The sequence below is a fragment of the Saccopteryx bilineata genome, chromosome 1, assembly GCF_036850765.1.
Source record: "Saccopteryx bilineata isolate mSacBil1 chromosome 1, mSacBil1_pri_phased_curated, whole genome shotgun sequence".
Lineage (NCBI taxonomy): Eukaryota > Metazoa > Chordata > Mammalia > Chiroptera > Emballonuridae > Saccopteryx > Saccopteryx bilineata.
The window spans coordinates 107358545-107372209 of record NC_089490.1 but is presented as its reverse complement, the minus strand read 5'-3'; positions in this window follow the sequence as shown (position 1 = coordinate 107372209).

The following is a 13665-nucleotide window of genomic DNA, read 5'->3' as shown; positions in this document are numbered from 1 at the left end:
AACCATCTAATCCAGACTCATCATGTTGCCAGTTATAACACAAGGTTCAGAGAGGTTTAGTATCTTGCCTAACACCACACAGCAAATTAGGAGATAGCTAGGTGCAGAGCACAGGATTTTTTAAACTTCTAGGCCAGGGGCTGTCCCCCACTTCCACACATACACACACATCTCCCCTTCTACCCTATGCAGCTATCTGACCGCAGCTATCTCATGGACTTAATGCAGCTGGGAAATGGAGTGGAAGGATTGGACTTATTGATTTGGACCTAGTTTTACTTCTGAATAACTGGTTCCTGCCTCCCCTGTGGCTGGATCCTTGAAAGGTTAGCAGTGGCTCAGGAGTTGCCAAGGGCACTGACCTAGTTAACCGCGGTTGAACCTACTTTGAAACGCAGTGGAAAGTTGATTTTGGTCTGGTGCAAGGGCAGAACGATGCCCTCTGCTCCTCAACAGACTGTGCCCACCGCTGCTGGAATTCCTCCATTAAAGGCCCTTTTGGGGTTGCTTTTCTGTGATTTCTTGATTTCAGATGTAAATACCCCTGGGAGAAGCAACACTTTTCCTTCTGGCCTGCTATTATTGTCTGAGCGGGTCTGAGGTCTCAGGGCTGGTCCTGACAGAACTGAACTGAGTGCGTGGGGAGTGCGGTGGGTGGCAGGGACAGGAGGGAGTAAGGACCTGGGTCATGGGAAACACATTTTTCTCATGTACAGTTATAGTGAGGGCTGGGGGGCTCTGTTGGCCCAACCCCTACTGGGTCAGGGGCATTTGACCTTCTTGCTTGATAATCTTCACCTGATCCTAGTTTTATGTAGCCTGTCTGGAAGTCCAGTCTGTCCTCAGATGTGGCTCCTTCTCAGCTGGGGAGCAGGGAGCTGGGGGGGGGCGTGCCTCACACCTGAGAGCAGAGGATCCTGGGGACAGGGGCCCAGGCATATGTCTAGCTGACACTTTTGGCCATTTGGGGAGAATGAAGAGCTCTTGAGGCCTTTCTTATTTTCAAGGCCTCAGCGTGGCCTTGGTGAGAGCAAAGACAGGTCAGTGGTCCCCATGGGAGGGCTGGGGGGTGGACTGATGCATAGGTGGGGCGGCCACCTTTTCCTACTATGATCTTAGGGGAATGAGAATCTTCTGACCTCTCAACATATTCCCCCACCATGCATCTCCATTGGCTTTGCCTTCTCACCTGTGAATCAGTATTTCTTTGGGGAAAAAATAACATTACAGAAATAAAGTCATAGAAAATACAAACCTGCATAAAGAAAAAAAAAACCAATCACCAAAATCCTACTGCCCAGAGAAAATCACTGATGGCATTTTGGCTTGCGCTCTCCCTGTACTTGGTATGTGTGTGTATACACGTGTATCTATGTGTAAGTGCATGTATATATGCATGTGCATGTGTATATGTGTGTGCACATATATATGTGTGTCTGTGTATATGTGAGTATATATTATGTGTAGGGTCCAACAAAAACAGCCCTTCTTTGCTGTCTGATGTCTGAACCTTCTGAGAGAGTCTGCAGAGCCTGTAAGGAAGATCTAAGGAAGGGAGCTTTACAGAGGTGCAGGCAGAGATAAGGAACAGACACCCTGAGGTATGGCACCCTAAGGCTAGCTAGCAACTGGAAGGACTACCTCCCCTAAGGATGCCAGGGAAGCAGAGGTTTTCAGTTGGGAGATGCTGTACCACGGAGGGGGCTACAGGGCAGTCTCCCCGGCCCCGGAAGGATGGATCAGAAACTGCCAGCAGTAGGACACTTCTCACTTTATGTCCCTTGCTACTGCCTCTCATTGGCTGTGCCCAACTGGAAGCCAGAGGTCAAGGGGGCCTTGGTGTGGCCCATAGCAGTTAGCCTCCCCAGCCAGAGAAAGAAGAGAATGGATTGGTTTTGGGGGGAAGGGCAAACAAATAGACAACATGAACTTCTTTCTCTAGTTCAGGGGTCGGGAACCCATGGCTCGCGAGCCAGATGTGGCTCTTTTGATGGCTGCATCTGACTCGCAGACAAATCTTTAATAAAAAAATAATATTGAAAATATAAAACATTCTCATGTATTACAATCCATTCATTTCCTACCGCTCATGTTCATGGTTGCGGGTAGCTAGAGCCATTCACAGCTGTCCTCCCGGAAAACACCAAATTTTTATTGGATAATGCATAACGTACATGGGTCGTTGCATGGTTCTCATGGAATTACATTTTAAAATATGTGGCATTCATGGCTCTCTCAGCCAAAAAGTTTCCCAACCCCTGCTCTAGGAGATGTGAGTGAGGAGCCACAGTGAGGCTCATTTTGATAGTAGAGCTATTCCACAAGGGAGTAAAATCAGGCAGGATGGAGAAAAAGCCCCTCCATTGCCTTCCCCTATCTGTTTCCTATCTATCTATCTCTCTATCTATCTATCTATCTATCTATCTATCTATCTATCTATCATCTATCTATCATCGTCGTCCATCCCTCCATCTCCATCACGTATTCCTGTCTCTAAATTCTTCTAGGAGAAAATTGGGGGCAGCATGAAGTAGCAGCTAAGTGCAGACTTTGAAACCAGACACTGAGTTGGATTGCCGGCTGGACCACTGACCAGTGGTGGGAGTATTTCAGCTCTCAGAGGATCAGTTTTCTTATCTCTTAGTGGGACCAGTAGTGGTTGGGAGGATTAGGTGAGTGAATACCTATGTGTGAAGTGTTTAGAACAGTGCCTGGCACATGGTAAGCACTCAGTTACTTTATAGCTATGCCCACAATTCATTGCAGTAGGAGATAATGAATAGTTGGTAACACTTTCTGGTCACCAGGTCATGTGGGTGAGGCTGGAACCATCTTGCCCCCCTCTTCTCTGATCTTCTCACCCCAGGTTAGATTGAGCTTTCCCAGTTGGGGCCCCCGGGGTGAACCTCCAAAAGGTCTTTCTGGGTACCTCTCTTCTAGTTCATGTCTCTGAAAACAAAAATCCTCCTGGGGAGGGAGCCATTTTCACTGAGGGGCTAAGAATTGATCATATTTTGGCCAGAATGGAGTAGATATCGAGTGGCTCAGATCTGAAAGGAGAGAAGAAGAGAAGGAAAGGAAGACAGAAGAGGAGCAAAGTGCTGCAAAAGGCACAAAAGGGAATGCCTTAAACCCAAAGACCACCCCCAACCACCACCACCACCCTGTGTGCATTTCTGGCCGTCTTTCCTCAGGTCTCCAATGCCTGTCTGACATGGAGTGAGGCCAATGTGGTCAGCCAGGCCAGCCTCAGATCCCTCTCCGTTCCTTACTAGGCTGTAAGTTGCGAGAAGAACCTCAGTTTCTTCACCTGTAAAATGGGAACAGTAACCTCTCAATTCAGGGAAATTAAATGCAATACAAACATGCATCTGTGGAGCTTGCTTGAGTACCTGGCAAAAAACAATGCAATGCAGCATATGCTCATGAAAAGCAAAACCAAGGGACATGAATGGACATTTCTCCAAGGAAGACTTATAAATGACCAATAAACACACAAGAAGATGTCCCACATCACTAGTCATTAGGAAAATGCAAATCTCACACCCATTAGGATGGCTATTATATAAAAACCAGAAAATAGTAAGTGTTGGTGAGAATGTGGATAAAATGGATCCCTTGTGCTCTGCTGGTGGGAATGTAAAATGATTCAGCCACTGTGGAAAACAGTATAGTGGTTCCTCCAAAAATTAAATGAAGAATTAGCATATGATCCAGCAATTCCATTTCTGGCTACATACCCAAAAGAAATGAGAACAGGAACATGAAGAGATATTTGCACACTCATGCTCATAGAAACATTATTCACAGTAGCCTCCTTAGAGAGGAATGCTATTCTGACAAAAGCTATAATAGGGATGAACCTTGAAGATATTATGTAAGTGAAATAAGCAGTCAAAATCATAAAAGTAGAATGCAGGATGCCAGAGGCTTTGGAGAGAGGGAAGTGGAGGATTGGTGTTTAATGAGTTCGAAGCTTCAGTTGGGAAGATGAAAAACTTCTGGAGACTGGTCGCAGAACACTGTGAATGCAGTTAATGCCACTGAACTAAACACTGAGAAATAATCAAAATGGTCAATTTTATACAATATATATTTTTTCACAAAAAAGTAACAAACAAAATGAAACCATTTTAAAACACAATTACTATTATCTTTCTGAAAGTGGATTCTGTTTATATGCTTAACTCTACCCCAGGCTGGTTGGCTCAGCAGTAGAGCATCAGCTGGTATGTGGCTGTCCCAGGTTTGATTCCCGATCAGGGTACACAGGAGAAGTGACCATCTGCTCCACTCCTCCCCTTCTTCCTTCTCTCTCTCTATCTCTTTCTTCCTCTCCCACAGCCATGGCTCAGTTGGAGCAAGTTGGCCCTGGGTGCTGAGGATGGCTCCATGGCCTTGCCTCAGGTGCTAAAAATATCTTGGTTGCTGAGCAACAGAGCAATAGACCCAAACGAGCAGAACATCACCCCATAGGGGGCTTGCTAGGTGGATCCCAGTTGGGGCTCATGCAGGACTCTATCTCTCTGCCTCCCCACTTCTCACTTAAAAAAAACCAAACTCTTTTCTCCTCAAGCCTGGTGCAGTGCCAGACTCTCAATACACAAAAACTTCAAACAGAACAAATCAAACACACCAACCGGAGAAACAAAACCCACACTGCTTAGAAGATCTCTGCATTGCATCTCTGTTTTCCATTTCCTTCTTCTTCAGGAAGGCAGGTCCTGTGTCTTTTCCCCATTTTATTTCCACAGCCTAGCACAGTGCCAGCTTACTGGGACTAAACGAGTAAGGCTGGGAAAAGCTTGTCCTTGTCCTCCTGCTTACACTGCTAGGAATGCATCTTGAGGCTATGAACTTGGGTTATATTAATGCAGCCGAGCAATTAAGAAGCTAATTGAAAAGACAGCTCCTCTCTCCTAGGGGATCAGAGTCATCTCCATTTACTGAGATAGAGCCCATTAAGTGAAAATTGACAGCTTTGGGGTGGAGGAGCCAAGACTTGGTGAGAGATCAGCAAGGTTCTCATCCCTTTCTAGAAATGCTGAGTCCTTGTTCACTAACCAAAAAACAGACAGGTGTCCTCTCCAAGATCCAAGTCACTTCCAAAGGGACTGATTTAATTTCCTTTGAGTTACATAAGAGGGTTTCCTGGCACTTTGTTTTATTCATTGAGCATTCCTTTGAAATGTTCTAATTCTGGGATACACAATACTCACTTCTTGGTAGAGCAAGATTTATGTCAGGGTTTGAGAGCCAGTGTGTTAAAACCCTTGGGGACTGGAATGAAAGACCTGTTTGCCTGTTTGGCTTATTTTCAGAGTATTTGGAAACACTGTGGTTCTTTATCATCTTGCAGGCCATGTGACTTATCTTTGGAGTGACAGCAAAAAGGAAGAGGCAGAACTGTGGTCTTTGACCTAATTGACCAGGAAAGCAGTTAAGCTGGTTGTTGCCTAACTTCATCTTTAAGAGGGTCTGTGCATGGTCATTGCAATTGTCACTACCACCCTATGTACACCAGTATTGCTAATTGTATTAGTTAGCTTTTGCTGTGTAACAAAAAAAAAAAAAACTTTGAAAATTGCTGGCTTAAAACAATAGCCATTTATTTAGCTCTTGAGACTCTGTGTGACTGGTTATTTCTCTTATCTGGGCCAGGTGGGACTTATGGCTGCTGGCTTCATGCATCTGTGGTCAGCTGCTAGATGGCTTGAGGGCTGGCTGGTCTAGGATGGCCTCAGCTGGGTTGGCTCACCTCTGGTGCATGTGGCTTCCTATCCTGCAACAGGCTTGCCCAATCCAGACTTTTTCTGGTGGCAGTGCCCCAAGGCCTCGAGAAAAAGTAGAAGTGAATAAGATCCCGTGAGGTCCAGGCTTCACCTCCATAATATATATATATATTTTGTATTTTTCTGAAGCTGGAAACGGGGAGGCAGTCAGACAGACTCCCACATGCACCCGACCGGGATCCACCCGGCACGCCCACCAGGGGGGCGATGCTCTGCCCATCTGGGGCGTTGCTCTGTTGCAACCAGAGCCATTCTAGTGCCTGAGGCAAAGGCCATAGAGCCATCCCCAGCGCCAGGGCCATCTTTGCTCCAGTGGAGGCTCAGCTGCGGGAGGGGAAGAGAGAGACAGAGAGGAAGGAGAGGGGGAGGGGTGGAGAAGCAGATGGGTGCCTCTCCTGTGTGCCCTGGCCGGGAATCGAACCCGGAACTTCCGCACGCCAGGTCGACGCTCTACCACTGAGCCAACTGGCCAGGGCCTCCATAATATTTTATTGGCCAAGTAAGTCATGAAGCCATCCTAGATTCAGGGAGTGGGGAAATTGACTCAAGCAAGAGAAAGACTGTGACACTGCCATTGCTCATCTGTAAATTGAACCCACTAATGCAATGGCATGACTCTTCTAGATGTTATCAGGCAGAATAAAGTCTGTTGCTCTTGTGCTTGTCAGTTCATTCATTCACTCATTAATTCACCATTATCCAGTTATTTTTAGCAGTTCTGATCTGAGAGACAAAGGGCTACCAAAATGCCTAAGGAGAAATTACTGCCCCAACAGTAAAAAATAACACTATCCACTTTTAGTTGAGCAGTTATATGTGCCAGACACAAGGCTACTTTAATATAATCCTCACCAAATTATATTTGTTAGGTATTGTCCCCATTTTACAGATTCAGAAACTGAGGCCCAGAAAAATTTAGCTATTTGCCCAATGTCACACAGCTAGCAATGGAAAGAGTAGGATTTGACCCAGAACAGGCTTCAGAGCCTCCGTTCTCAATACCCATGGCCTCACCTATATTGGACTTTCTCTGTGCTTTATTCCTTTCAACTTTGGCTTGACTTGTTCTAGGCAGATGTTGCCAGATGTTAGAGCCACACTGTGAAAGGAGAATTGACAGCAAGTAGGCTCATGACCCAAGCAATATGGTGAGAGCTGCTGGGACATTTTGGGTAAAGGTAGTGGGGGCCCAAACTCTGTGGGTAACTGCTGTGTCTCAGAACTGGGCTGATCACTGTCTCCTGCCTCAGCAGCAGATCCTTACCTCTCTTTACCAACTGCCTGGGTGACTGTCCCTGTCCATTCTTTGTCAGTGTAGGGATCTAGACCCTTGGGCCAGAGTCCACTCATCACCTGTTGCCTGTCTGATTTGGAGGAAGCCCGATGGTAACCTGAGAAGGCCAGAGGTGAGAAGCAGAGTACAAGACTGGAAGGAGACTGCTAGATGGAAATATCCCAAGGACACATTAATTTCCCTAAATGTCCTTCTGGCAAATAAAGGCGCCCAGAACCCAATCAACTGCCCTTTTGAAAGAAGACTGAGGCGGCTGCTCTTTTTGAAAGTACAGGAGGCCAGGCTGAAGCCAGGCTGGGGTTCTTTGTCCTGTTCTTTTTCTGGCTCTTGGTTTTGGCTTGCAGTACTCTTCCAATCGGCAGGCTGAAAATGCCATGCTTCCTGCTACAAAAAGGAGACCGAGACCCTGCAACTAGCTACATATGAAGATTGTACATGTGGCTTTCACGTATGTACCTTTTAAAAAAATTTAACCATATCCCTACGTTGAAGGGTATCATTATCCCCATGTGATAGATGGGGAAACCGAGGCCCAGAGAGATGGCATGATGAGGGTGGGAGGAAGTATTCAAGATGAAGGGTTGGGAGATTGAGACCAGAACATCAGTTTTTCCATCTATAAAAAGGAAGGGTTGTGGGGGGATGGGGTTCTGGGGACTGGCTGAAAGAGCAGAAGCACAGTTTGGTAGTTACCAAATAGTCATGGGGATGTAAGTCCAGCATAGGGATACAGTCAATAATATTATAACTGTTTGGCGCCAGGTGGGTACTGGAAATATGACTAACTACTATGCTGGACATCTGAAACTAAATACAAAATATAAACTGTAATTGAGATTTAAAAAAACTTTTTTTAAAGGAAGGGTTGGCCACTTGCAGCCCTAATAGTCAATGAATTGCTGCCACATTGCTTCTTCATAAACAGATTTGGCTACTTGCCTTCTGCCTGTCCACACCTCCTAAATCTCCCCTGAATTTCTCCACCCCACCTCCCCTTTGCCAAGTTCTTTTTCTTGGTATTTGTGCCTTGGCTTGTCCTGTAGCGAACTAGACTTCTTCAGACTGTTTCATGGTGTTTTTAGCAGGCAGAGACTCAGCCACTTGGTGGCGCTGTGGGAGGGTGTTTGTTCTCATTGAGCCGCCTGGAAGTTTTTCTTCGGAGAACTTCAGGTTTAAAGGCAGGGACTCCAAAAATGGAGCTTCGTGGAGGAAGGAGGTGTGGTTCATACTTGCGCATGAGTTCCAGCATTTGTCCACATCCTGTTAATTGGGGAAGTTGGGGCTTTGAGTTCAGAGGTTTCAGGAATCCCGAGTGAGGTGTTTGTATTGGAGAGGCCAGGGAAAGACAGGTCTGGGGAAGGGCCCCGTTCATCCCTGTTCCTGTGGGGACAGAGTTGGTCTTTCTCCGCTTTATGTATAACATGCAATTTATTTTTGGAGCTTTTAGATATACAGTCAAATGGCCATTATTTATTTCTCCCTCCCTCCCTCTTTTTCTTTCTTTCTTTCTTTCTTTCTTTCTTTCTTTCTTTCTTTCTTTCTTTCTTTCTTTCTTTCTTTCTTTCTTTCTCTCTCTTTCTCTCTCTCTTTCTCTCCTTCTCTCCCTCCCTCCCTTCCTCCCTCCTTTCCCCCCTTTCTTCTTTTTTCCTATTCCATTGATTTGAGAGAGAGAGAGAGGAAGAGGGAGAGATAGAGAGAGCAAGAGAGAAGTATCAGCTTATCATTCCACTTAGTTGTGTACCCACTGGTTGCTTCTCGCCTTTGCCCTAACTGGGAATCGAACCCATGATCTTAACATGCTGGGACAATGCTCTATCCACTGAGCAACCCAGTGGGGGATGCTTTTATCTTTCAAATTTCTGACTTTCTGTGACTTTTAAAGAACTGCTGTTTATGAGATGTGGTGTTGCCTGGATATAAGCTATGTTGTAACCAGAAAACCTGAGTTTGAGTCCTGGCTCCCTATTCGTGAACTGCAAGATCTCAGGTAAGGCACTCAATTTCTTTTTTTTTCTTTTTTCTTTTTTTTTTGTATTTTTCTGAAGCTGGAAATGGGGAGAGACAGTCAGACAGACTCCTGCATGTGCCCGACCGGGATCCACCCGGCACGCCCACCAGGGGGCGACGCTCTGCCCACCAGGGGGCAATGCTCTGCCCCTCCGGGGCATCGCTCTGTTGCTACCAGAGCCACTCTAGCACCTGGGGCAGAGGCCAAGGAGCCATCCCCAGTGCCCGGGCCATCTTTGCTCCAATGGAGCCTTGGCTGCGGGAGGAGAAGAGAGAGACAGAGAGGAAGGAGAGGGGGAGGGGTGGAGAAGCAGATGGGCGCTTCTCCTATGTGCCCTGGCCAGGAATCGAACCTGGGACTTCTGCACGCCAGGCCGACGCTCTACCACTGAGCCAACCGGCCAGGGCCAAGGCACTCAATTTCTTAACACATCAAATGAAATGCGGGGAACATAAAAATATCTAATTCCAAGTAAGATATCATTATGAGAGTTAAAAGAGACCCTTCAGGTGAAAACTGTAAAGCATGGTACTGACAGAAGGTATAGGAAAGTTCCCAAGGGCAGAGGACTGTCTTATCTAATGCTTTGTCTATCCCCAGTCCTTGCACAATAACTGTATCTTGGAGATGCTTAAGTAACATTTGTTGGATGAATGAATGAACAAGTGGACGCAGAGATCATGAAGTGAAGAGCAGATTGAAAATGTGCCTGTTAAACTAAGGGTTTCAAAGGATGAGGCTGCAGAGGGAGCTGGGGAAGCAGGCCCTTGAGAGGAACTTGGAGCACGTGCCTCATCTGCCAGGAAGGCAGCTCACTGTCCCTCCCCAGCTGGTTGCCTGGGCAGCCTGGCTCGGCTCACACTCGGCTGCCAAGCCCTGGGCCATTTAAGGTCCATGTGACTATTCCAGAGCAGGTGGGTCAAGAGCTTCTGCCGTCAAGGATAGGCTGGTGACGTGCCTGAAATGCTCACCCTCTCATGCCTGCTCTTAGAGCCTAAGTCCCTGGTGACAGTAAACATAATGAATGCAGAGCCGGACACTGAGCTGCCCTGGGTCTTGGCAGGGTGGGGAGGAGGGACCTGTATCCCATGGTTAGAAATACAAATAAAAGCAGGGCAGGTAAATATAGGCATTATGTAGGCAATCTAGATTGCAAGACTATTTTCCCCTGACCTAGTATTTTTGTTTGTTTGTTTGTTTGGGACAGAATTACCGTACTTGGGAAATTATATTTGCTTTGCATTATTATTGACCTGATATTGTTTACATATTATAGACCTGGTAGATTAAATCTAATGATATTATTATTTAAACAGTAATAATAACAGTTACCATTTTATCAGTGCTTATCACATACCCATGTAGGTACTATGCTAAACACTTCATAGAGATTATCTTCTTTAGTCTGATAAGGTAAGCATTGACCCTATAGGGCTATATCACTCAGCTCTATAACATAAGTAGAATACCCATATTACAGATGAGGAAACTGAGGTTTAATCTTTAATTACTTACTGGGGTTTTAGAGATAATAGATAAAAGAGCTGGAACTCAAACTATTCATGCATCCATTTATTCATTCACAAATAATTAATGAGAACCTATTATATACCAGGTTCTGAGCATTCATAAGTGAATAATGTAGATAGAAACCCCTGCTTTGTTCAGAAAAATCAAGAAATAAGTAGATTATATAATAAATTACATGCTGGTAAATGCAACAGTGAAGAATAAGGCAGGGAAGGCAGTTAAGGAACACCAGTGCTGGAAGGAGGGAGGAGAGGTGGGCTGCAATTTTAAACAGGATGGTCAGGGCAGACCCCACTGATGGGTAGCATCTGAGCAAGGAGCAGTGGTGCTGCATGAGTCAGAGAGTAGAACTTTGATGCACTTGAACTTTGTCCAGTGGAACAAACTGAAAAGTTGGGAGGACAAGGATGATTTCTATGGAATCACCTTTCTCTAAAGTTTATTCTCTCTTTCCTGAACCAGCATAACAGGGTAAGAAATCAGAAAGTAAACTAGGGAGGAAGTAAAGGTGGTAAAATTCATCCATCCACCATCCACCCACCCACCCATCCATCCATCCATCCATCCATCCGTTATCCATCCATCCATTTAATGTTTATTTGGCGCCCATTACAAACCAGATCTATACTTTCATTAGAAAGAAGAGTAAGCTTTAGACCTGTGCTGCTGGATTCAGTAGCCATTAGCTACATGTGGCTATTGAGGACTTAAAATGTGACTGGGGAACAAAAACTTTAATTTTATGCAATTAACTAAATTTTAAATTAAGAAACCCTGGAGCAGTGAAAAATATTTTTCTTTTAACTACAATTTCATTGTTTTACTAGGGTTGCATTTCAGTTTAATCATTAACTTAACTATGAGGTTATTTTAAGGGTAAAATACACAATACATTTCAAAGACAGTAAAAAAAGAAGAATGTAAAATATCTCCTCAACAGATTTTTATATTGATTACATATTGATTACGTATTGAAATGGTAATATTTGAGATATATTAGGTTAAATAAGATACATTATTAAAATTAATTTATTTTTTACTTGTTCTTAATGTGGCTGCTAGAAAAGTTAAAGTAATATAAGTAGCTCACATTATATTTTTATTGGACAGTAATGTTGTAGACCTGACCATTCTAAAGCTCCCAGGCAACTGAGTAGAGCTGGGCACATGGTTGAATAATTGTAATACTATGAGTTAAGTGCTTTAGTAGACTCAGAAACTGAGTGATTTGGGAACAGAGAACTGAGTCAGTTCTGTCTAATGCAGATCAGAGGAGAGGTGACGTCTTAAGCTAGGTCTCCACAATGGGTAGGAAGGAGTTTGTCATCTGGAGGATAGGAAACAAGGCATCCTAGACATTGGGCATGGTGTGCGCAAAGGCGGAGAGGCATGAAACAGTGAGAAGTGCGCCTGGAACGCAGGGTGTTTGGTGGGAAGAAGTGCAGATACAAACTGAGAGTCCTGTTAGGGTCAGACCGTGCAGGGAGACAGCAACAAGTATTACTCAGCAAGAGAAAGTCACATTTGCTGGGCAACTGTGTGCCAGGCACTGTGCCCAAAGCTTTTTCCTACATTAGCTCTTTCATTGGTTACACATATACTTGTTGAGTGCCTACTAAGTGCCAGGCATTGTTCTGGGCACTGAATATATAATGTTTCTTAATGTATGTGCTAGGCATTGTTCTGGGCAGGAAACAATACAAAGTCCCTGCTCTCAGGAAACTGACATATATGTCAGGACAAATAGGAAAGAGAACAAATCCAGGTCAGAGAGATCCAGTGACTTGAGCAAAGTCCCATACCTGATGACCAGTCAGCACAGGGTTCTAATCAGGATCTGTCTGATGCTAATATCAATGCTTTCATTGTCCTGTCAAGCTGTGTCAGGCTAAGGAGTTTGGACTCTGACCTGAAGGCCACAGGAGATCAGCAGAATCTTGGAGGAGGGAGACACAGGGTCAGATGTATGTTTTAGGAACAACCTATGGTGACTATATGGAGGAGGGACAGCACAGAGGAGGCTGACTAAAGTGCTGTAGTTCTTGCTTTCTAGTTCTTATAGGTGCCTCTCCTTAGCATTTGCATAGCCCCCTTCCCCAATCACATTCTTCTCTTCCCAAGTCTATTTTCAATACAGTGGATAGAGAGAGACTTTCCAAACTCAAGTCTGATTATGTCACTGCTATAATCAGAATTGGCCAATAGCTCCTGCCTGACTCAACATAAACCCAAAGTTCTTACATCATTACACACAGCCCTACAGGATTTGGTCTTTTGTTAACTCTCTGGCTTATACTCCTTGTATTCTTCTATTTCACTTCACTCACAATGACCGCCTCACTGTTTCGGGAACATGCTAAGGATATTTCTGCCTCAGGGCCTTTACACTTACTATGCCCTGTGCCTGGGAGGCTCTTCCCCAGGTATTCACATTGTCCCCCAGATATCCAGATTGTACACTCCCTCGCTTTCTTGGAGGCCTCTGCTCAAATGTCACCTTATCACCAGAAAGTCTTTTCTTTACCACCATCATCATCATTCCCTACCTCCTATTATTTTGTTCTTCATACCAGCCTTACCATTACCTGACATTTAATATGTTTATTTGTCCATGGTAAATTATCTATCTATACACAGGGTCTTCATTTTTGATCACTTGTGTCCCCAGTAACTAGATTCACGATGGGCCCATGGTAAGAACTTAGATAATGTGGCTGAATGTATCCGCCCATTCAGGTAGCAAGATGCAGAGAGGAGCTCTTTATATCTCCCCCTACCCTGCCCAGAATCCCTTATTGAATCTCAATGGAACACATAGTCTCTTCCATTGTAGCCAATCAGAGGTGTTTTCCCCACCTGACCCTAGTACGTTCCTGCATGTGATGGATTTACTTTCTGGTGGCTGCTCTATCCAGGGTGGTATGGTGTTGTTTTCTGCTCCCAGAGTGCTTTCCCTGTTGATGGGGAATTTATCACATTTCAGTTTCTTTTCTCCATAATAAAGCCTTCTAAGGAATCCCTGCTGTCCTTTTTCCCCCCTC